Raw genomic sequence first — 23,685 nt, forward strand, 5'->3', positions numbered from 1 at the left:
CATCTTCACTGTTTTCACAAGTCTGAATTTACACTATAAAAAGGGAACTGTGTAGCTAAGGAACCTGAAGGTGAGGAGAGCTGTGTATGTAGATAACACAGAAGAAAATTGCTATTACTTTGGATTTATCTGCACAGAAGACTACTGATCTTGATAAGGTATGATTGCATTTTTCAATTATATACTGGATTTGCTCACGTGTGTGTGTGTGTGTGTGTGTGTGTATACACACAAACACATACTTACATGCATGCGTTTTACTAATGGCATAGTCCATTTTTGTCAGGGCATTTTACTGTCTCAGACACCCAGTCTTATTAACTTTCATCATAAGTTTTACTGTTAGAACTGTTTCTTTTTACATTCTTCTATGTTATTTCAGTGAAATGTAAATGCCCTATATTGACACTGATATGTGGGTGTTAGCATTCTAGGATGGCCCACAGACACCTCTGAGGAATGCTGGGCACAGGAAGAGGTGAATGGCACTTGCATAAAAATGACTGTCCTGTGGTAAATGTGAACACATTTTTGTGACAGTTTATTTGAAAGCACTTATAATAACCGACTAATGTGTTACTCCTTGTTTGGTACAAAGTGTCATTTGCCTATTGTTTTGGGGTGGGGGGAATCCAACTTCCATTTCTGTGTTGCCACAATCAAAAATGTTTAATAGAGATTTTCTTTGCTATTGTTAGTCCTTGGTTTTGGATCAAACCTTGGTTTGTGTGTGACTGTGATATGTTACATACAACCACATAACCCTATTTTTATAATTGAACAAGTGAATCTTTTTCTTTCTCAATCCCCGCAAACCCTTCTTCAGTGACTCAGAGAATGACATGAATGTACAAGACTTTCATCAACATGGTGCCTTTCTGCTTGAGAGAGGACGTGGGGATATGTCTGGAAGAATGCAAATTTGGATCCAGATTCCTAAGGCCACTGACATGACTGCATTGTCCCAGAAGAGAACAGCTGCAGTGGCCTGTGAACAGCTTGCTCCTGGGGAGGCCTGATATGGAGCTACCACTGACACCAAATCAAGAGTTCCTGTCCACTGTCAGGGATCCAGAGAGCTCAGTGGAAAGTGCACAACAACATGTGATTGATGTTGGTGCTGCTGTTTCAGGGAGGACAAGTATGTCTCAGGAGGAGCTTCCAAGTAGGCTTATATATGTCAAATTTTTAAAGATTTTGTCTATAGTAAAATATTGAAAGCAACAGTTGGCTTAATAAACTTTTTTGGGGGGAACTATTTATAGATTGACACAATTAACAGCACATTCTGGTTCATTACACATGGGCTTGGGGTGGACATGTCATCCACATTTCAGTTAAATGTATTGTTAACGGACATACAAAGACAAATATTTTCCCCACTGTGTTATTTTTTATTGTGATGATGGCATCCTCACATTTTGCTTAACATCTTCCAGGACCATCCTCTCTAGCAAGTGTGGAGTCATCTGCACATGGTAAGCCAAACATTTTTATTTCAGTATGTATGAGCATTTGACAGAAATATGCATTTATCCATATGCAAGAGGTGGGTGTCAGGACAGTGGGTGTATTGCAATACCATCTGTGACAGGGGCACCAGTGTTAGTTTGTTAGCATATATTAAAACTGCAGTAGTGTAGCTATTAATTTCTTTTCCATGTTTGTTGCTTATTATCACATGTGATCCTGACACTGGACGTGTATGACTCTTACCACCTCGTGTCAAAGTACCGGTAGATTCTGACAATGATGGTGGCCAAACACAGGCACAGTCGGAGGTGCAGAGGTCAAATCGGACAATGAGGTGGACATTCAGCCATCCCCTGGAATTCCATCAGACACAGTCAGTAGGCTATGCAAACCCATTCCAGTAAGCCCTCAGATATTGGACAGGTGAAGGTTTAGACACTTGATCAGGACAGTTTGGTCACTGCGGCATTAATGGCTGTTGACTCCGGTAGTAGTCAGTATGTGGGTGAGGTGCCATGCAGGAGGTTTGTTATGGGTGCTCAGGGAAAGCCTGCTCATCCTCCACTTGATCCTGGTGTGTTTCTGTGCCACTCAATGTATGTTTAGAGCCATCATGGAGGTGTAGGCACATTCAATAGGGCCTCAGAGGAAATGCTTACGGTTGTAGATGTGGCACACATGGACATTCATGACTGCTTTCACCATGTTGCCAATTCAATGGATCAGATGAATGACAGTGGAACAAGTGGTGTCTGTGATGGAATGTCTACTGGGAGGGGGACAACATTCATGTGGATGTAGGTCAACCACATCATCTGATATTAGCTGATGAGGCCGTGCCCGATCATGCTCCTGTAGTGGCACTACTTCCACTGCTCTGTCAGTGGTTGAGGTGTCCACACTCCACATCATCTGATATTAGCTGATGTGGCCGTGCCCGATCATGCTCCTGTAGTGGCACTACTTCCACTGCTCTGTCAGTGGTTGAGATGTCCACACTCAGACTTGGTAGGCCATGGGATCGTGGCCCTATGCATACTTGTGAGGACCTCACATCAGTCATATTCAGGTAGCAGCACTGCATCTGACTGTGGGGGGCATGGACATGCCAGTACAACTTCTGGAAGAGCCAGTTCTCGAGGTCGGTGCGTCATTTTTACTCACACGCACTCACTACCTTTTGTGTCAGCTTAAACCTCCTGACCCTCCTCAACACACATACACAACACTTTGTGCAAATGATAACTGTGCCACATCCTTCTTTTCTATCTTTTGGATTCAGGGATACACAAGTGTTTTGTCTGATGCTCAGGGTGCATTGCTGACTTAGTCCTTAGAATACTAGTGTTTGTGATGCTGCTTTATAAATTGTACTGTGTTTTTACAGGTTTTTTTTTTAATGTGTACATCCCTCACAAACTTTTAAACAAACAAAACTGCATCAAGCCATAAATAAAAGTGTGAAAAAGGCCCAACAATTGGGAGAGTTTTTAAACACTGTGGTCTTACTAACTTACACAGTTGATAGAACAGGTTTTGCATTACTATTTTTATGTTTTTTTTTTCTCCTGAGGGATATGAAGTCTGAAACTGAAATGTTTGTCATAATTTTCTAACTTCACTCTTTAGCAATTTTGCCAGTAAAAAAGTATGAGGCCAAACTGTGGACATTCAGTGAAAATCTGTACATTTTAAACATATAAATGTATGAATTTTAGATACAGGAGGCCTATTAGTTGATAGAGGACACGTATTCACATAAGTCACTGCTGTCACATCTTGATGTAATTGCTGTAAAAATCACCCACCTTATACTTACTTACATTACCAAGCAACAGTATGCAAGGATATGCTATTCATTTATACTCTTAGACATTTATTTTTTAATCCAAGTTTATTAGAATGTTTCAACACTTACCTTGGAAATCCAGCAGTTGCAAGAGGTTCAGGGCTAACTCTGAATAATGCTAGCAATACACAGCCATTACATGGGTAAGGAAAGGTTGTGAGGGTTGCCTGGTATCAATGTTACTGAATGCATGTGCATAGGATGAAGGTTTTAGCCTCTGAGGTGGTGAGTGTGTGTGCTCTCTGTTGACTCCTGGCCAGTGCGAGGGTATATTCTGCATGCCTAGATGTGCCTACACCCACAGCAGCTGCTGGTTCCCTCTCTGACTCCTAACCTGTGTGTGGGTGTAGTGACCTTGCCAGTGGCGGTGGATGTGTGGCCGTTCCCTTTATTGTTCCTGCTGAAGCTGTTTTCTCAGGATAATGTTGTGAAGCATGGCACAAACAGTGAATATTTCAGCACATGTATGGGGAATGTACTGCAGGGCTCCCCCAGATGTATCTAGGCACTGGAACCACGACTTCAGCAGCCCAAACACACATTCTATGACACTTCTTGTTTTAGCATGTGCCTCTATAGCGTTCAGTTGGTGTGTGTGCATTTCTGATGATTCATCAGCCATGGTTCCAGTTCATAGGTTCATAGGTAGGTACTAGGCTATTGGCCCTGGGGCCTACACAAGCCCAGCCAAAAAGGTACCCTGGCTTTTGCCACCCAAGAAAATTATTTTCCTGTGCCACTGTCAAGCAGAGCCACAGAGGTGATTCCTGCGGTGAATTTCCTATTTCCCATCCAGTCATCAAGATTTTTCTTGAAGAGTGTTAATGGGGAGCTTTGTTTGATATAGATAGGTAGTTTATTCCAGAGTATGGGAAGTTTCTGGGACAGGAATCTATCCCTCCGGCATGTTCTGTTTATTGTGGTGACAAGGTTTAGGTCCCTAGAGCATGTAGCTCGGAGGGATTGGGATTTCTTTAAGTGGAGCATGTCCAACAGCTCTGGGTTTGACATAGCTTTGTATGTTAGGCAGAGATCACCTCTGAGTAGGCGATATGCGACGGAGTAAAGCTGGAGTTTTTTGAGACTGTCTGCGTAAAGCATCTGTTTGAGGCCGGTAATCCTCTTTGTGAGGTATTTCTGCGGCCTTTCCAGTTGTTGTAGATGTCTTGTGAGGTACATACCAAAAGGGGCATTGTACTCTATAATGGGTCTAATGAGTGATGAGTAGGGGAACAATGACCTCTTTTTTTCTGGATGAGAAACCTTTTGTGAGGAGGTGTGCCACGTAGAAGGATTTCCTGACTACTGCGGCGATGTGATTATCAAAGGGGAGACTACTGTCCACCTGTGTCCCAAGGTCTCTTATCACACTTTCGGTGTTAAGTATACTACCGCCTATGTTGTAGTTCATGGGTAAAGAGTTTTTACCAAAGGGGATGACAATGCACTTTTGGCATTGAGCTTGAGGCCATGGCTTTGACACCAGGCATCTGTCTCAGTGAGGCCCTTTTGTAGGATGTTCACATAGTTAGGAGTTTCGATTATGGCTCCTAGTTTGCAGTCATCTGCAAACTTCATTAGCCAAAGACCTTCTGTGTTAGTCTGTACTTCAGAGAAGTAGAAACCAAACAGGAGAGGACCCAGGACTGAATCCTGTGGTACTCCACTTGTCACTGGTCTGAAGTCTGATATGGAGTCTGCTACTTTCACAGTGTGGGTTCTGTCAGTGAGCCAGTTCGCAACCCATCTTGTGACATAGGGATTTATACCTAGTTTAGTGAGTTTATCTATAATTCCAGAGTGGGGGATGGTGTCGAAAGCCTTGGCAAGATCTAGATAGGCTGTGTGAACCACCTTACCCTTGTCTACGGCTTTGGTGACTGTTTCAAAGAAGTTTCTCAGGTTTAAGAGACATGATCTGCCTTTTACAAACCCGAGCTGGGTGGGGTCCAGAGTTTGGAGATTACAATGTCTTTATTTATAAGTTCCATGATGATACGTTCCATGGCCTTGCAGTCCAGACTCGTCCTAATAATGGGGCGGTAGTTCCCGGGGTCCGTGGTGGCTCCCCCCTTGTGGAGTGGGATAACCGTTGCTGTGTGCCATTCAGCAGGCACAAAGCCTGAGCTGAGGCTATGATTGAACATGGTACTTAGGTGGGGTGCCAGTTCATTCTGTAGTTCGTGTAGAATGCAGCCTGGGATGTTGTCTGGTCCCATGGATGCTGTGTTTTTGGCGTGGTTTTTACCTGTGCAGCTGTGATTACAGAACTTTGCATTCTTCCTGTATAGAGATGGGCTCTTTAGGGGGTGAGAGGTGGGTAAAGTTACCACTGAACCTATCTGCCAGGATGTTGGCAATATCAGTTGGGTCTGTATATTTAGTGCCATTGTGCTGTAACTCAGAGCAGATCTGAGTGTTGCCATTGACATTCTTGACATAGCTATAGAATGCTTTGTGGTTGTCTTTAGAATCAGTGGTGATTTTGTTTACGTAACTAGCTTTGGAGGATTTTATCAGGGATCGCAGCTTCTTACTGAGGCTGACCAGGGAGCTCCTCCACTCATGGGATTTTATTCTCTTTTGCAACAGTTTCTTCCTTCTGTTGTACAGTTTATGGCAGGGGAGCAGCAGATTGGCTTCCTTTTTTTGGAGGAGAGCGTCTTGGGTCTGTTTGGGATAGCACGATCCATGCACTCATGTAAGTGCTTATAAAGTGCAATTGTGTAGGATTAAGTAGTCGTAACTGTATTGTCCATCTGCATGGGGTGTCATGAAGTTCACCACTTCTGTCTTAAGAAGCATGAAGTTGGCTTTGGAGAAAATTTTTACCATAGTTTCCTTAATGGGGGGGGGGGGGCAGGATGTGGATATCTAGGGTAATTAGCTTATGGTCGGATCGGACCAATGAGGCGTTGACTTCAGGTATGGAACACCGGTCACTCATGTGGGTAATGACTAGATCTAGGATATTGTTGCCCCTGGTGGAGGTGTGGATAAGTTGATCCAGGGCATTGGAGTTTATGAATTCCAGAAAGCGTTGACGAAGGAGTTGGTACAGGAGTAGTTTTCCCAGTTAATGGTGGGGTAGTTGAAATCGCCCATTATTAGGGTGTTTGGCTGAACTCTAATATTTTCCAGTACATCAAGAAAAGAGGAGTGGGAACCCTGGGGCATGGTGGCTGATCTGTAGCAAGCTATAATTTGGATTGCAGTTTTGCCCAGAGTTAGTTGCACTTGGATAACCTTGGCTGAATTATGCTGAGCAACTAGCCTGGAGGTGTGGATATCCTTAATGAATATGGACACCCCTCCACCTTTGGTGTTCTAGTCCAGGTTACATGGCCGAAAAGTGTGGTATGTGTTATAGCCTGGTAGTGAAGGGGTGCTCTTTGAAGCCTTGAACCAGGTCTCAGTCACTGCACAGATATCGATGTTCTCCATTTTAAGGAGTGCCTCGAGTGAGTGCATTTTGAGATTTAGACTTCTAGCATTGAGTAGCATCACCCTCAGTTTTTACTTGCCTGTTCCTGTTACAGTGGTGAATTTGTCATTTGAACCTTGCCTAAAAAAGGCACTATAGGGGTGGCAAAAACCTTAGCCAGTATCCGGAATCCCAGGAGTGCCAGGTCCAGGACATCTCTGGCACAGCATCGTGGTCTGTTGACCATGTCATCCCAGGCAGACAGATACTAGATCCCTTTAGAATGGCATCAGAAGCTTAGCCAATTGCTGAAGTCAATCATTTTGTCCTTGTGCTGCGGTATCATTCTGGGTGATGGCAGAATCTTACTCAGGGCTAGGGTCTTACCTGCCTGGGCTACAAGATCGGAGAGCTCTTCCATGTCTCTTTTCATGTAGTCCAGGGAGGTATGTCTCAGGTCATTCACACAAACATGGACAATGACAGAGTCATATTTGTACTTGTTGAGGAGTGACCTGAGTGTGTGGGTTATGTGGCGGATCCTGGCACCCGACAGGCAGCTGACTGTAACCTTCTCCTTGTTTTGCCTGGTGAGTGGGACATCAGTGTGCCTGACTATAGAGTCACCTATGACTAGTGTGTTGGGTACGTTGTTTTGCCTTATTGGCTGTGGTTGAGTGGCACACTGAGTCTGCGGGCTGTGTGTCATTTGGGTTGTGTTGGGGGGTGGAGGTTGCTTGCATTTCTGCTTTGGAGGTCTCTATTGCTTGAGCAGATTATTATTGAGAGCCTCCGTGAATGTTTTTGTGTTTCTATGTGTAGATTTTGGTGGTGTAGATTTAGTGAGACTATGTGATGAGTGTGGTGTGGTGCAAGTGTTTACCTTCTCCTCTTGACTGTCAAGTTCAGTCTTGATTGGAGGGAGCTTTACCTCCAGTTTGGCTAGATAAGTGCATCTCTCACAGGCATAACCTGCATCCCCCCAGTAAATAACCCTTTGGGATATCCCCCCTAGTAAACATCTCAACAGTTGACAGCTTTGCCATATAAGCGAGTCATGGAAACTGCTGCCTGGGTTGCCAGCACACACCTTCAGGATGATTTCCTTATAGTGTTGCACATGACCTGGCAGTTAATGAACTGGTAGCCCTTTCTATTTAAGTATATTCTTCCCTGATCCACAGGTGGTGCTTCAATTTCTACACATGTATAGTCTACGCATTCAGGAATTCAGGGAAGTGTGTTACAGGGTAGATCTCCTGCATAGTTCTGGCTCTGTCCTCAAGGGTATACGGAAAATATGTACACTCACTGGCATGCTGCAGCAAACCATTTGGGAACTGATGAAGGATCCTGGATGCTGATGCCGGTGACACCCCCATGTCCCCTGTTAGTCTCTAGAAGGTTCCTGTAACTAAAATTCTAAGTGCTACAAATAGTTTCCACTGGGATTGGCTCCGCTTGGTTTGCCCTTGCTCTCAGTTAAGGACGACAGAGGTTGCAGAGTTCCTGTAGTGTGTGTCTCTATCCACTCTGTAGTGCTCTACAATTTCCATCTCATGCATATTCTGAAAAGTTAAACATGCCTAAACACCCATTCTCTTTCTTGGCCATGGTCCATTAGCAGCAGCAGCAGCATAGGCATGGGCCTGCTGCACATACACATAAACAGCAAGAGCAGACCCTAACATTCTTTCCATCTACCCTAGTTTCTGTGGTTGTATTCAAACATGTTGAGAATTTTGCGAGGATAACCAGCAATGAGGCTACACTGCTGCTTTATAGCTTGTTAAATAGATACTCCAGCTTGGACTGGTTGATTAGCATACAATTTCAGCTGTTTATGTTGTAATTAGCATGCCACGATGTTTACCGCATTTGTATGATTCTACACGGCACAAATGTTGAATACAAAACAGTGTTCTACTGAATGGACCATTTTAGCACATAGTGTAGGCTTTATTGAATCTGCACCTTCATATTTACATCTATCTATACTAAAAGAAAATACTGTTATTACCCAAAAACATTAAATATAATTAAACAAATCTTGAAAGGATTTCAAAAGTGGTAGGAAATCCAAGGCAAACCTTATGATGAAAGGAGTTCATTTTTTTTAATCATGTATACATACTGACAAAATTGAAAACCTCTTCAGAGACATCAAAAGGAAAACGGACAAGGCAAAAATTCTTCATTTCTGTTTTTGTTTAAGGGTGTGCACACTTATGCAACCAGCTTATTGTACATTTTATATTTTTCCCCAAACAGGTTTGTTTTTCAATTGAATTGTACAGGTTATAGGTCACATTAAAAGTAGGAAAAGTTCTGAAAGGATTTATTGTGGTCCCATTTTTTATATCACAAAAACCTGGCATTTTAACAGGAGTGTGTACACTTCTTATATCCACTTATATACAAGCTATCGATAGTTTGGTACATAAACACATCCAAAGTGGTCAATACAATTGAAATTCCATATAGCAATTTCTGGCATATTTTAAAAGCTTTAGTTAGGTGTGTACATAGCTCAATTTGATAAACTCACTGGTATTTTTTTCTAAAAAGTAAGTTTTAGTTTACAGTCGTAAAGGCATATGAAAACTGAGATAGCTAAACTTTGTATACTGGGTGCAGTCAGAAATTAAAATGAACATTTTGAAGCATGTGATGTTGGGATACAAAGTCTGGGTGAGGGCATGCAACAGTTAAAAACACTGTGCTTGATAATGAGCAGTAAATGTTATGAAAATCACAAACATGTGAAAAGAACATCTGATCGGGGAAGGATACCGATATGATTCAAAGCCATATGCACTAATTGTAAATATGTGCATAAAGTGGTTTAGAATTGAGTTTGTCATGCAAATAGTTCAGCTGTGGCAGATACTAAGTGAATATCATACATATTTAAAGGATGTGTGGTTTATTAAGTCAGTAATTATTTTTGGGATAACACACAGAGAATTAATTTAAAGGACCAATACAGGGAGAAACTGAAAAAAAGTAAATTTTTTATTTTGTCATGAAGGTCTTCGCTGTACAAGCCCGCCACTAGCTAATAACTTTACTTCTAAATGTAGAAGTAAATAAACATGTAGGTTCCAAGCACAGCAATCCTTTAATGAAAAATGACAAGGTAAGCGCTTTCACGGCTCTTACTCCGCTTCTTCAGACCAACATAAAGTATGCAACAAGCAGCAAAGTATTTAAATATACAACAGCCACTGAAAATAAGATTGTAATTAACTACTTTAGGTCTGCATAAATACATGGATTTAAGATACACTAAGCCAATGCTCACCTGAAAAAATGTCTATAGAATAACATATAAAATCATATTAAAAAATAACCATACGACATAGTGATGCTATATAAAACCTATAAAAATATATATGTATATAAAAACCTACATATATAAAAAAATGAGAAATATATAGAGAATACATGAAAAGTCATTAAATATCATGACTAAAAAGAACTTAGCGATGTTTCAGAGTTCTAGCTTTGAGGAAAGGTTTAAGACAGACCCTACTATTTAATCCTGGGGGCTTGTCAGCTTGAAGCTGTAAAATTCACTTCTGTTCTAATGCTTCTGTCTTATTATTGAGGTCACCACCTCTAATACTAACATGCAAGAGTTCTACAGCAAAGAACTTAAACTTATGGTTAGGGCCTTCATTAGCCACATGCATTAACAAAGCATTAGTCTTTTTGGCATTTCTAATATCTCTGAGATGTTCCAAAATCCTGTCTTTGAAGGCTCTATCAGTCTTGCCTATGTAGTATGAAAAACATACTGTACAGAAGCAAAAGTATACCAAGTTCTTGGTATGACAATCTGCATAGAAACTGATATCAATCTTGAACCCAAGTTGAGGATGTGAAAAATGACCCCCACTATGCATACACACACATGCCATACACCTTCTGCAGGCATATGTACTCTTTCTATCAGGCACAGCTTGGGTCCTAGGGTTCAAAGGTCTACAGCATAACTGAGTTTTAAGGGATTTATTATTTCTAAAAGTAAAGTCCGGTTTATTCCCTAACACACCTTTTAATTCTGGTACAGTTAATAAGATGTCCCAGTTCATTCTAATGACATCGCATACCAAGCCAATGTTGCTTGCAAAAGTCAAAGGCATTCTAACCTTTGTGTTAACACTGTTGTTAGTGCAACCCTGATTGTTAACATCATATAACCTTTCTATAGAAAGTCGATTCAAGGTACAATTAAAGTAGGGTCCACACCTGCCCATCCTCTCCTTCCAAGCATCAGATATCTGGGAATCAATGCCCTCACTTTTATAGCCTCTACATATACATTCCTCCTTCAATGAAGCCAAGGCCAGTGTCAATTTAGCATCATCACTATGTAACCGCATCATACGAAAAATTTGTCCACGAAGCACATTAAGTTTAGTGTGATTAGGATGCATACTGTTATGTAATATATATTCCTTCTAACATTCTTTCTAAACACACTAGTAGACACAGAGTGTGGAGCATCTCTACTAATTTCAACATCTAAGAATTCAATCAAAGTGGAGGAATACTTATAGGTAAATTTAAGGAACTCATTGACCTTATTCATGTACTGTAGGAATTCCAGTAAAGATTTTTCAGTGTCTTGCCAAAGCAGAAAAATTATCATCCACGAACCGTGTATACCATCCAATGGAGGTACCATATCTATCATTAGAGAGAATATATTATGTTTCCAAATTAGCCAATGATAGACTGGTGTGGCTATTGGCACAAGCAGTGCCCATAGCCACTCCAACCTTCTGCATGTAATGGGAGTCCCTAGGATAATCTCCAAAAGAGTACAAAGAACTCTAATTTTATCAACAGAAATGTTATGGCAGTGTAATATCTGCCTGACATCATCAATCCCCCAATCATTACGGATGACAGTAAACAGAGAGGCAATGTCCAATGTCACAAAATAACATGGTCCTGAGATAATATCCAGATGGTTACTAAGCTGAAAAAGAAACTCTCGTGTCTGTTAATACAGTCTCACATTTACCTAATACAGCATGAAGAGTCTTCTCTACAAATAGGGACAACGGTTCGGTTAGCCAGCCTCTACTGGATACAATAGGTCTCATAGGAGACTTGAGCAAATTTATATGCACCTTGGGGAGGCCATAAAGTATAGGAATAACAGGATCATCCACTTTAAAGTACTCAAACAAAGGTTCAGATATACAACCAGTTATTAAAAGATCAAAAACTGTACTTTGTCTCTAATTTCTTTAAGTGTAGCATATGATATAGAGGTATAGGTGTCCTCATCCTCTAATAATTCAAGCATACTAAGTACATAAACACTCTTGTCAAGCATGACAATGCCGCCCCCTCCCCTCCTTATCAGCTGGTCTAATTTCAATACTATTTTTCAATTCAAATAAGGCCTGTCTTTCTAAATATGCTAGATTAACAAAACAGCTATCACTTTGGTCATTAATTGTTAGTTGTTTGTCACATATGTCTACAAATAACTCAATTGTGGGATTTACAGGGGGGACAAATGTGCTTGGTTTCTTAAAAATACACTCATTACTCACAGTATTGTTAAAACAGTTTTGAGTGTAAGAGTTCTACCAAACATCTTTAGGTCTTGCAAAACATCTGTTAGAGCAGCTTTCTGTGCAGGAACAAATGTAATCCTCTGTTCAAGACAGATAGCTGCATGTCAGTCAATTGTGCTGAAGAAATATTATGAACTAAACCTGCTTCAGTCTCTTCCCGGTTCTTGGTGTGTCTTCTTCGCTGTGTAGGCGTCGGTTCCTGGAGTTGGCATACTGATTCCTGGACCTGCCTCGTACAGGTAGAGGGTCCTTTAGTAAAAAGCATGTATCCAAAGTGCTACTAGGAACAGCCACGTCATTACTAGCCTCCGGTAAATTAACAAAAGATGACATGCCTGTCTTTGGTCTGACTGATGCATCACTATTATTACAACTAGCAGAATTTGTTGGTACAATAGCCTCTCGGTCATAAGTGGAAGCCGTACCCCTCTTCGACTCAGATGATAGACATACAGTATTCGGTACAACAGTTTGGGTCTGTAGCGTCTATTCTACAGGAGAACATACAGGTTCAACTGCATGAGCAGTCTCAGAGAACCGCCTACTTTCTTTGGTGAAGGTGTATGGCATGTGTGTGTATACATGGTGGGGGTCATTTTTCACATCCTCAACTTGGGTTCAAGACTGATACCAGTTTCTATGCAGACTGTCATACCAAGAACTTGGTATACTTTTGCTTCTGTACAGTATGTTTTTCATACTATATAGGCAAGATTAACAGAGCCTTCAAAGACAGGATTTTGGAACATCTCAAAGATATTAGAAATGCCAAAAAGACATGCTTTGGCAATGCATGTGGCTAATGAAGGCCCTAACCATAAGTTTAAGTTCTTAGAACTCTTGCATGTTAGTATTAGAGGTGGTGATCTCAATAATAAGACAGAAGCATTAGAACAGAAATGGATTTTACAGCTTCAAGCTGACAAGCCCCCAGGATTAAATAGCAGGGTCTGTCTTAAACCTTTCCTCAAAGCTAGAGCTCTGGAACATCGCTAAGTTCTTTTAGTCATGATATTTAATGACTTTTCATGTATTCTCTATACATTTCTCATTTTTTTATATATGTTGGTTTTTATATACATATATATTTTTTATAGGTTTTATATAGCATCACTATGTCGTATGGTTATTTTTTAACATGATTTTATATGTTATTCTATAGACGTTTTTTCAGGTGAGCATTGGCTTAGCGTATCTTAGATCCATGTATTTATGCAAACTTAAAGTAGTTAATTACAACCTTATTTTCAGTGGCTGTTGTATATTTAAATACTTTGCTGGTTGTTGCATACTTTATGTTGGTCTGAAGAAGCGGAGTAAAATCAGTGAAAGCACTTACCTTGTCATTTTTCATTAAAAGGATTGCTGTGCTTGGAACCTACATGTTTATTTACTTCTACATTTATTTTTGCACTTGTTGGGTTCCTTTATCGAGAATGAGGTATTCTATTTTCTATTTAACTTTACTTCTAACTCTGAATTACTTTGTGGAGCACACATTCCAATGTAATTTTGTTTTCTTAGAAAGCTACACTTTGCCTGCAAGGCATTGTGTGAACACAGTTGATGAGATTTATTTTCCTTATTCTTACCGGTCAGATTATAATACCATTCAATTAAAATGGAGGAAGTGAGATATGCTGTTAAGTTTGAGAATCCTCTGTAAAAAAAGCATCAGTGACTATGACTGGCATGTATAGAGTCTTACATATTTTTTTTTTTATTTTGCTTCCCCACCCAGTTTCACACAGCCCTCCAGCTGCTGTCCCAGATTCAATGTCATCCATCCTCCCAGATCACCCAGTTGCCCTTTCAGGGTACCCCCAATGTGATCCTTCACAACTTAGGCCCCCCGATTCCCCGGGAAGACAACCTCAATGTTAATTCCTTCTATACTTCCAGGGATTGAGGGATCCCTCAGGGAGATGTACTAGTGAAGCCATGAGCCATAATCCTTATGAATGCTAGTTTAAGTCCCTACCCTAGGGAGTGACTAGCTCAATGTCCTCACAGACATCATCAGCACCCCCTACAATCAAAGTGAATGACGTAAAAGGCTCCTGGTCTCCACCAGAGGTTTAACAGGTATTGGGCTTCCACAAATTCTCTCCCTAAGAAATGGGAGTTGGCTGTCAGCCTCTTAATCCTGCCCCCTCCCCCATTTGGCCATACTACTGCTCAAGTCAATTCCCAACCTTGAATCTCTGAATGACTCTTGCATATTCGCTTCTTCCACAAATGTTGCACAATATGCAAAGTGAGAATCAGGCCTATTCACTTTTCAACTACAAAAAGCTCAATAGTGTTTACGACCCAAGAGAAGAGAAAATGAAGCTATAAAGAGGCAGTACTCAGATTTATGACCATAGTGAACGTATGTGTGAAATATAAAGAGAGATACATGTACCTTGCAATGTGCATTTTTTTTTTTACAAGAAACATTCAAAAGTGAGAAGGGAAATGAGCAGTGGAAACAAATTCCTAAAGAAATCATGAGTTTTTATTCAGGCCCAAAATGCTGCACAATAAGGAAGCTGATTAGGGCAGAAATATCACAGAGGGAAAATATACCCGCAGTAGTGGTGCTGCGGTAGCGCTGTCGCCTCACAGCAAGATGTCGCATTCGATTCTCAGCTAGAGCGTCTTCTGTGTGGAGGCATGCGTGAATAGGCGTGCCTTCGTTGAATGTTGTGCGTCAGAGCTGGTAACTCGACACGTAAAAATCCACTACCAAACATTAGCGGACTGGAGTTCCGCTGTGGCGACCCCTAACCAGGATAAGCTGAAAGACACAACAACAACGTATGGGGATTAGTCTGCAGTGAGGAAGATACACTCAGCAGAAAGGAAATATGCTCAGGGTGGAGCTGTCCTTGCAGGTACACAAGGAAGATAAGGAATGAAGCTCTGATGGTATACGTCCCAGGATACTGAAGTACATCTGATGTAATCTTGCAGATCCCATGATAAAAATTCATCATCCAATTTCATGATAATAGTGACTTTCCAGAAAACTGAAAGGAGCTACATGTACAACTTACCAAAATGTCCATAAGAAATAAAATGAACCAAAAAACTACTGAACATACTCATAGGCCACAATGCAATTTCATCCTTCTCTCCACACAATATATATGTTTTCTTTTCATTTTTCAGAGTTTGAAAATGATATTTTATTGCTAGACATATTGCTTAGGGAAAAGATATCTCATCAGTTTTGCTGAAAAGTTACTTCGGTTTTCAATAAAGTCTGCTGAAAGGCAGAGAACCTGAATAAATATCTACTATGCATGCAATGACTTGCGTATGATGTTTACAGTCCTTAAGCATGCACTATGTAGGGATTAGACAGCAATGTATTTAAGAAAATGTCAACTGAAGCATATGTACATAACAACACATCTGTCTGCACTTAATACAAGTTACAGCTGGTGGGGGGAGGCACTGATGCTCAGTTTTCTGCATCTTTCTACTGGTGATGCTCATATTGACTCAGCAGGGAAGGTGAGGGATGAGATAAACAGTAGAAGACTAGTTGGTTTCCAAGATATTCATAACTTAAAGGTTAAGATCCAGTATGTGTTTGTAGCAACCAGTCTTGTCAATCCAAAATGACCCAACTGTATGGCTGGATTACACTTGCAAGCAGAATCATATGGCTGTGGTATACCTACCTAGTCCCAAAGAGGAGAACTGAAGGCATCCTAAAGGCGGCCTGAAGTGAACAATGCTAACAAAATGGGTTGATGAGTGTCCGAGTACCAGAAAACAGTGTCAAGCTTAGGATCCCACACTGGTTGGTCCTGGGCCCAATGCAATTTTTGGTACCTGTGTATCAGATATTTCAAGGGGTACCAGCAACATAATACATTCTGGAGAACCCTAAGAAAGACTGAAAAGTCCACAATCAGCAGCACATTTACAAAGATATCTTGGAAAACTAACAGACTGTGCAGAGAAATGGTAACTTAGATTTTACAACCTCAAGGTAAAATACCAGCTAAATGACATCATCCTCAACAATAACAAAGAAACCTTCTGGGGATGACAAGGATGAAAGAACCATCAGGCAAAAATCTGAGAAAGCTGTGCCCAAAGTCAGTAAGATGCTACTTTACTCTTGGAGGGACTTACTGATTCTAAGAGGTCCCACAGGCATATTGCCACTCTGCAGATCGCATATCAAGCCACAGACAAAATGCCACATACAGCCCTGGTAACCCTACAGACAGAAACCAAGTACAGGGAAGTAAAGGATCTGTAGGGCAAAAGTGTAAAGTAGTACTCCAGACTAACAGAACAGACATAATTAACAGTGCACATTGTTTTTTTTTTGGGGGGGGGACAGTGAGGGAATAAAACTAAGAGTAAGAGGAAGGGGAAAAGGCTTTTTGTTCTCAAAGGCACAAACTTCAGTCTAGACATTAAAAAGTACTTGCGGGCAGAGTTAGGGAATAACAAACAACACAGAGGAGGACAGAGATAAAAGCATTTTATTTTAATTAAAGCCACACATTTTCGTTAAAAAATAGAAGTGGATAGGAAGACCATTATGAGGAGAACTGGTCTGTGAAAGTGCAGCTACTTTTAAAGATGTCTGAGATAGGCAATGGACAAGGAAAAAAGACTTGGGTGGGACAGCAGCAGGGTGATTGGTAGCTGCACAGACAGATCAAATAAACTTGACTGCTTTCATCAGGGTGACACACGAAGTAAATTTCGAATGACAGACTAGTACATTAATTTATACTCAATGGCATGGAATGGAATGCTACACTTTTGAAGATCCTCACAGATCAATAGCTCAAGTACCAGTGTTATCAAATGTAGATCCGTATGGTTCCCCAAGTGAGTGATAAAGCTGGGAACAGTACAAGGGTTGTGTGAAAAGGAAGGCTAGCAGGTATGTAAATGCAGGAATACTAAACTTTAAAAGTTACTGGAAAATGTTACTCTCACAGTAGCTCTATGCCTCTGAGCTGTGACAGGTAGACTATATTGACTGCAACTAAATATTAGCAGAATCTGTCCCAGAGATAACATCTAGGTACGTTTACTCCTTTAACCTCTAAATTATGCATGATGGTCATTTTCATGAACGAAGACTTGTAGGCACTTGCATGCAAGGCAAATCACAGCACTTCACAGAATTAGATATGAAGGGCAAATCCTCACAAATAGTGACAGTGATTAATACTAAAAGTCTATGGATGTTTGCAGCTGAATACCCCACATATCAGCATGGATTTCTACAGGCATTCAAGTAAAACTCACAGGCCAGGAAAGATCTGAAGCCAGCAAAACCCATAAGTCAACAATCAGTTACATGCAACAGCAGCAACCTTACAAAAAGCCAACTACTTAAAAACTATCACTTGCAGAATTCTTTCATTAACACACAAAAAAAAAACATTCCATAGAGAAGTTTATACGAATTTCTCAATTCTTGACAGTTTCTAGATTTTGTACAATAACAGCTCACTGGCATTCAAAAATGAGCATGGTGACTGGACAGCCCAGCCAACGTGCCCGTTGTAAATTAAGCATATACCAACAGAAAAAAGTCTGGCCGCTGAAGTACTGTTGAGCGGGTGGACTTTTCTATTGACATAAATACGGACAATACATCAAAGTATGAGAAGACTCTGGAACATTCTGAAAAACGAAAACAGAAACATACCCTTCATATTTTTGCACTGTCCCTGTCTCTATTTCTTAACACTTAAAATAAATTACACAAAAAGCAACAGAGATTTTGTTTTCTCCATCACTTCTCCTACACTGATGTACTGTGTAAGTGTGGGAATGTAAGTCGCATATGCATACGTAATACATCAATATAATGAACACAGCGTGGAAGACAGGAGTGCCTTAAACAATCGCATTAAGAAAGGCAAGTAATTTCTTTCTTACATAATGTCATTGTATAAAAGCAATAATCCATTCCTGTTTCTAGGTATATCAGGATTTACTCACAGTTGGCTTTGTTTAATCACTCAGGTTTCACCGTAGTAACAAACCACACCAAACATGAGTAAATCCGGATATACCCACGTACAGCCATGGATTCTTGCTTAATTATACATTTTCTGTTAATATTATTTGGATTATTTGTTCTTAGTGCTTTATCTGAGCTTCTATATTTTAGCTTACATGATGTTTAAAATTGCTTAGTCCGTCTTAATTCTTTTCACACTGTTTTATTGTAAATGTCAGGGTTAAACTCTATAACTAAGTAAACACATACTTCTACATGGGTCAATGGACAAAAGCTGCTTATTCCATCTCATTTACAATTCAACATATATGCTTTTGCATTTCTAGTTCTTTATTTGTTCTTAACTTTTAACTACACTCTGCTCATACCATGGACCAGTCATGAGTCACTAATGTATTTTCATAAGAAAAATTACTCCAAAAGCCTCTGTGAAATGTGTCACAGCAACTGCTAAAGGGAGCTTTGCCATGGAAAGTACAGTTGTGTACCTACCATAAATGTAGATGTTAGAGTGTATTCACTGTTGCAGTCATTACACTTGGGTTATCCTGCTGGCAGGTGACCCACAGTTGGCCCGAGTTCCAAAGTCTTGGTCCGGCGTCGGTTGCTGTCACCTCTTCCCTGACGTCAGTGTGCCAGGGGTATAAAAGTTGCAACCTACGCCATTTTCTTCAGTTTTTCTTGCCCCAGATGTCAGGTGCCCCCAGATAGGAAGGCTGGAAAGATAAAATTATGCCAAAAAACATGCATATATTACTATAAACATTTCCTTCGTCTACAGGCAAATATTCCACGTAGGTAGTATAGAGATGAAAAGTACAGCAAAGTCCCAGCAATGAAAAAAGGGGGATGATGGGTGGGTAACCTGGACTGCAACAGTGAATACACTCGAACATCTACATTTATGGTAGGTACACAACTGTACTATGTTCATCGTGTTTCACTGTTGCAGTCATTACACTTGGGTAGAATCTCAAAGCTGAGGTTGGGTGGCTGGGTCTAAATTGGATTTGGAGAGGCTACCAAGCCCTGAAGAACTGCAGTGGCAAAGCCTGCTCTGGATTTAGAGTAGAGAGGTAAGTGGTAGTGCTTGGTGAAAGTGTGCACTGAGCTCCAGGTTGCAGCTTCTAAAAGGTCTTTGGTTGGTACTCCTCTGAGGAAAGCTGTTGAAGTGGCTGCTGCTCTGGTAGAATGAGGCCTAATGCCCTTAGGCACTGATGTGCCATGTTGTGCATAACACAAGCGGATGCAATTTCCTAACCATGTCGAGATGTCTGCTTTGTAATAGGCTTTCCTTGTGATCCTGCAGCATATGCTACAAACAGTTGCTCAGTTTTTCTGAAAGATTTTGTTTTGTCCAAGTACAATCGTAGCTGTCTGTGTATATCCAAATCGTGCAGTAGTCTCTCCCCTTTATTCTGGGGATTTGGGTAAAAAGTAGGTAAATGAATGGTTTGGTTTAAGGCCACATTGGAGACCACTTTTGGCATGAATGTTGGGTTTGTCCTAAGAGAAACCCTGTCCTGATGAAAAATGAGGAAAGGTTCCACAGCCATTAATGCCTGTAACTCTGAAACTCTTCTTGCTGAAGTTATTGCTAGGAGCAGAGCAGTTTTCCATGACAAGAATTTCAGATCAGCTGTGCTGGCTGGTTCAAAAGGAGGCAATGTGAGTTTTTCTAAAACAAAATTGAGGTCCCAAGTAGGTACTGATGCTCTCCTTGGGGGTCTTATGTTTTTTGCCCCTCTGAGGTACCGTCATAGTAGCGGATGTGAAAAAATAGGAGGTTCCGTATTGTAGTGAGCTGATATGGCAGAGGCATGGATTTTAATTGATGAGAAAGATAGGCCTTTGTCCAGCATCTCAGTTTGGTATTGTAAAATCTGAGGAATATTAGGGACAAGTGGTTCGAACCCTTGTGCCTGGTTCCAAGCACAGAATCTCTTCCATTTTTCTGCATAAGATTTCCTAGTGCTGGGCCTCCTGGCTTCTAAAATGACATCCATAACAGCTTTAGAGAGAGAGGTGCAGTCTGAGTGGCTACATTATCTGCCATGCTGCCAGGTTTAAGGTTCTGAGTTGACTGTGCAGAATCTGATTGTTTTGTTGTGCCAGAAGATGAGGAATTTGAGGTAGAAGCCAAGCTGAGCCTTGAGACAAACTCTTTAGGAGTGGGTACCAGTGCTGGCGTGGCCAGTCTGGTGCAATCAGGATCATTTTTTGCCTTTCTTGTCTGACTTTTTAGTAGCACCTTGGTGAGAAGAGGCATTTGAGGGAAGGCATAGACTGTCAGGCCTTTCCAGCTGAATGAAAGAGCATCCACTTTCCATGCTTGAGAGTGATAAGTTCTTGTGCAAAATTTCTGTATTTGGTAATTGTGAGGGGAGGCAAAAAGATCCATGTCTGGGCATCCCCATTTCCTCGTTATCATGTTGAACACTTGTGGATTTCGCTTCCATTCGTGAGGATCCATGAGATTCCTGCTTAGTTCGTCTGCCAGTGTATTTTTTGTTCCTGGCAGGAATTGTGCCTGCAGATGTACTTGATAGGTCAGTGCTGTGTTCTACAAAGTCATGGCTTGCCTGCATAGGGGATAGGAATGTGTGCCCCCTTGCTTGTTTATGTACCACATAACTGTGGTATTGTCCATCTTTATTAATAGTTGTCCTGGATGTATTAGGTCCTTGAAAGCTGCCAAGGCATTCTGTACAGCTAGCATCTCTTTTTGATTGATAAGAAGATGCATTTGTTCCTTGGGCCACGTGCCCTGAATACATTTTCCTGCTATATGTTCCCCCTTCAGGCATAATCTGATGCATCCATTGTTATTGTCTGCCTGGCTGTGGGTAAGGTGAAAGGCTGTCCCTTGTTGTGGTGACAGGCCTGGGACCACCATCGAAACTCCTGTTGTAGGCAGGGAATTAAAGTTATGATTGTCTCCAGGCTGTGACAATGCTGAGTCCAAACACTTTTTAGATACCATTGTAGTTTCCTCATATGCAGTTTTGCATATGGGATTAGTAGAATGCAGGATGCCATGAAGCCCAGGGCCTGCAGAATTTTTCTTGCAGGGAGCTGGGTTTTTGTTGCCATAATTTGAAAGTAATGAGTCAGTTGCTTTTGTTTGTCTGGAGTGAGATACGCCATGGCCTGGGCAGTTGTATTTAAGCTTGCACCCAGGAATATTATCTCTTGAGAGGGCGCTAGTTTTGATTTCTTTTCGTTTACTGTGTACCCCAGGCAAATTAGCAATCTTTTTACAAACGCCAGATGCTTTAGAAGAATGTCCTTGCTCTCTGCTTGAATAAGGCAGTCGTCCAAGTAGGGATATATTTGAATTCCTTTTTGTCTGCAAAATGCAATTACTGGTGTCAGACATTTTGTGAAGACCCTGGGCGGAGTAGATAAGCCAAAGGGCAGTGCAGAGAATTGGTAATGCATTGAGCCTGCTATGAATCTGAGGTATCTTCTGCAAGATTGTCTGATTGGGATATGCAGGTATGCCTCCTTGAGGTCCAAAGTAACTAGCCAAGCCTTCTTGCCCAGCATGGGCAGAAGTTGCTGTAGTGTTAACATTTTGAATTTTGGAACATCCAGGAAAGTATTTAGGATTGACAGGTCCAGTATTGGTCTGGAGGCTTTGCCCTTTCTGGGTACTAAGAAAAGTCTTGAGTAAAATCCTTGTCCCTGTTCTTGTTGAGGAACTTTTTGAATAGCTGCCATGTCCATAAGAGTAGCAATCTATTTTTGTGCCTCTGCCCATTGGTTTTGTGTCAGATCTGGCATACCTTTTGGTTTTGGAAGCGTGTGGAAGTGGAACCTGTAACCCTGAGAAACAATATTCAGCACCCATTGGTCCTGGGTGCTCATGTGCCAATTTTTTGAGAAAAGTGCTCGCTTTCCCCCTAGGGGTGCTGTCAAAAGGTAAGTGCTTGGCATTTGCAGAGGGAAGTCATTAGGACTGTTTCCTATAAGGTTGTGATTTGTCTTCCCCTCCTTTGGGGGCTGAAGCACCCCATTATTTAGGTGTGTAGGAGCCTTGGGGCTGAGATCTGCCTTTTGGGCGTCTGTATCTGCCTCTTTGTGGCCTGTCTGACACTGGAAAGGACCAATTTTTTGAAGGCCAGTTTCTGCTAAATCTAGGTGGTTGAACCTGTAAGAAATCTTTCACTGTCGGCATTGACTTTGCTTTATCCTCCATTTTCTTTAACACCTCTGCTGCCTTAACACCAAACAAAGTATCATGCTGTAATGGAGCATCCAATAATTTTACTTTAACATGGCCAGGTAAACTTTGTTCTTTCAACCAAGCATGCCTTCGAATAACAGAGCCTGTAACTGCGGCTCTACAAGAAGCCTCTAATGAATCAAAACCACATTGCAGGGTATGCTTTCCCACTTGTTCAACTGCATGCAATAAATCCTGCATTTCCTTACTGTCGGGACTTTCTGTATTTGAAACCATTTTCTGCTTTAACAATGACAGGAGGTACTGTTGATATTTAAGCATGTGAAACTGTCAGTTTAAAGCTCTAACAGCTAAAGTAGCAGAAGTGTAAACTTTTTCCCCCCATCTGTCCAGAGCTCTGGAATCCCTACCCGAGGGGACAGGATTTTTAGCAGTGGAAGCCTTAACCCCTTTAGGACCCTGAGAAATTGTTTCTGGGTCTGCAGCGGGGTTTTTGTAAAGAAATTTATGAGAGTCAGGGACCCTGTAGTAACTGTCTGGCTTGACTGATGCAGGGGGTAGAGAATCAGGAGACAGACTGGATTCAGAAAAAACATAAACAACAATATCAAGTACAGGGGGGATAGCCAAGGGCCTGTGCTGAGGCAATAAAAGGAAGTCTCTGAGCTTTTTCTTGGATTCTGAATAATCCTGGCTCTCCCAATGGAAATGCTCCCTCATGGTGTGCAGGGTTTCCCCAAAAGAATAATCCTCAGACGGAGAGGCTGAAGGTATGGACTCTTCTGCATCAAGAGTCCTCATAGGGAGGGAGAAAATATCCCTATCAGAAGAAGAATCAGAGGAAATGGAAACCTGGTCAGAGGAATCATAATCAGTGTCTTGCCTAGGCCTTTTGTCAGGAGGGGGATGGGAACCCCTGATTAAAGAAATTAGATCTTCGGCATGGATGCATCTTCTGCAGAATGCTGTACTTGTTTCCTTGTCTTTAATTGTGTTTTTGGCTTTGCCTTTGCTGCTGTAGTGGACTTAATTGTAAGCTGTGAAGGTCTGAAAACACCCTCAGAAACTGATGCCTGCTCAGTGGCTCCGGACCCATCTGAGGGCATAGTTTCCGTAGGCCCAATACCTTGAGCTTCCACAGGCCTCGGTGCC

At 41.3% G+C, this 23,685-nt stretch overlaps 1 protein-coding gene across 1 annotated transcript in view; it reads right to left on the reverse strand.

The window, feature by feature from the left end:
- The window catches only part of MAN2B2 (mannosidase alpha class 2B member 2), a 943,157-nt gene that overhangs the window by 896,088 nt on the left and 23,384 nt on the right, over window positions 1–23,685 (reverse strand). The window lies entirely within an intron of this gene.

Source organism: Protopterus annectens, chromosome 2.part1, assembly GCF_019279795.1.
Source record: "Protopterus annectens isolate FY-2018-M chromosome 2.part1, PAN1.0, whole genome shotgun sequence".
Classification (NCBI taxonomy): Eukaryota; Metazoa; Chordata; order Ceratodontiformes; family Protopteridae; genus Protopterus; species Protopterus annectens.